This window comes from Echinops telfairi, unplaced genomic scaffold (assembly GCF_000313985.2).
Source record: "Echinops telfairi isolate 266 unplaced genomic scaffold, ASM31398v2 ScPeMD7_7469;HRSCAF=8507_1, whole genome shotgun sequence".
In the NCBI taxonomy this organism is placed as follows: domain Eukaryota; kingdom Metazoa; phylum Chordata; class Mammalia; order Afrosoricida; family Tenrecidae; genus Echinops; species Echinops telfairi.
In genome coordinates this window covers 75946206-75948410 of record NW_022111373.1, presented here as the reverse complement: position 1 = coordinate 75948410, position 2205 = coordinate 75946206, and the positions used below count along the sequence as shown (strand labels likewise).

General features: G+C 46.7%; 1 pseudogene; it reads right to left on the bottom strand.

Moving 5' to 3' along the window:
* Positions 1 to 321: 321 nt before the first annotated feature.
* Positions 322 to 2205, bottom strand: part of LOC101653458 — an 86936-nt pseudogene continuing 85052 nt past the window's right edge.

The following is a 2205-nucleotide window of genomic DNA, read 5'->3' as shown; positions in this document are numbered from 1 at the left end:
TAAATTAGATATGAAGACATACCCATATACTTAAATTTCTTGATCATGCCTGATTATATTTTTATTGTAGGAATGTAATAGAACTAAATGAATGAAATCAATTAAAAGGATTTGGAACATGGATGAGACAAAAAAGTCATTAAGTCAAATGTAAGCTCTTTATCTTTTTTTGCCTTAGCCTATCTTGAAAACTTCGGTAGACTAACCATTACCTCTCCTAACGCAAAAAGGCGTTGTGGGGTCAGAGATCAAGTAAAGCAATAGGCGGGTGATGTGTAGAGGGGCACCACCAATCATCAGTCAATCTCTACTATCTCAGTTTTAGTAGGCACATGTCAGAGGGGCTGCGTTTTCTCCTCTGTCATTGAAACCAGGATTGAAGAGGGCCTCAGAGGCCCACCAAAAGCACATTCAGAGAAGGTGTAGATGACGGAGCCATGGTCAGTGACACTGTACAAGGAAACAGTCTAGCTATCACAGTCCAGGAAAATCTCAACTTGGCGTGGAGGCACCTGAAGGTGGCGCGAATGCTTCGGGGAAGTGGCGGCTGCATACTGTCCTTTGTTACACAACCAAAATGTCCAGAAGCCATTCTCAGGGCTGAGCAAGAAAGGCCCCTTTCTCTGCACAGAGTATCTGCAAACGCCCAGGTCCCAGGCATTCTTTCCAGTCACATCTACTTCCCGGTACAGTTTGTCAGGGTCAAAGCTCTGGGTCGCCAGGACCGTGGTAAAACTATCGAATCTCTCTTCATTTTTAGGCAACTCCTGGAAGGTGTCTCCAAGCCTCACTTGTTTCAGATCTTCAGAAACGATGAGCCATGGGCTGGCTGTGTTTGGATGCAGAGTGATGTGTACTCCACCTGTCCTTAGCATCCTCTTCAGCCCAGGCACAACGCAACACTCACTGCTCAAGTCTGAACAGTCGAGTGCAGCCCCTTCATGTTCCAGGTCGCACTCCTTTCAGGGATACTTTCAACCCGACCCCTTTGCTCCGGCTCTGAACTCAGTGCCTGCAGGGCCTGGCTTTGCTTGGCCAACTGCCTCAGGCTCCCCTAGGAGTCTCAGGTGATCTCGCCCACCCTCCTCTAGTTTCTGCATTTACCTCTGCCTCTTCAGCCAGAAAATTTTTCTGCTGCACAAACTATGTGTCAATCCTCACATTTTGCGCCTCAACATTTTACTTCCAGGCTGCTGTCTTCTCAGTAACATCGACTTCCAACTTCTCAGTCAACTCCTGCTTTCTTCTCAGCATCCTTCATGCCACCTGGAGCTTCTCCTTGTGTTCCTGAGCACGTCTCCAGTAGGGACTATAGGGTGGGGATGGTGTTTCTGAGATTGGGCACACGCCCAGCAAAGGGTTTTCCCATCTTCCACACAAAACAGGTGAAGTGTCTCTCCATGCATCCCACATGGATTCCCATTTGTGTTCCTGTTGGCATTTTTGGGCCATTTGTCTAAGGTTCTTCACCATGTTGGCAACCTGCCGATTTGGCCGGATGTTCCTGAGCAGAACTGTGTTCTGGCATATAAGGCAGGCACCGCCACACTGTCCCTGGCTTGAGAGATGCATTCTTGGCAGATGCTGTGGCTGGGTACTCAGATTATAAACTCTAATACTATTCGCCCCTGTGGTCTTAGACTTTATTATTTATAATCTTGGAACACACAGGTTGGTGTGCTTTCTCTGTGTGAACTTAGCTGACATCTCACTTAGATGGGTACTTGTTTTAAGACAAGACCTCAGACAGTATTTCTTCTGATAGCTGATTTCTTTTCTGCACTTTCCGATAGGATTCATATCTTCAGTGATTTCTTTATGAGGGCAAAAATCGAGTAGGGCCACATCATAAGAACTATTTGTTCTTTGGCCAAAGACCTTTGGCCAAAGAAGACCCAAAACAAAGCCAACAAACAAATCCAAAACATATTGCTGAGAATGAGGAGGGCCAGAGCAGACACCCCCAAACCTATCTATAGACAATAATACATCCCCTCACAGAAAGGTCACAAGGAAGGGATGAGTCAACCAGGGCACAGTATAGCGCCAATGAAACACACAATATTCCTCTGGTTCATTGAGGCTTCCTCACCCCCACCTGCTTTTCATGACCCCAGTCCTGCCTTTCAGTTTCGACTAGACTGGAGCATGAGATAAGAACTCATGACAAACGGAACCCACGTCAGATAAACCCCTCAGGAACAG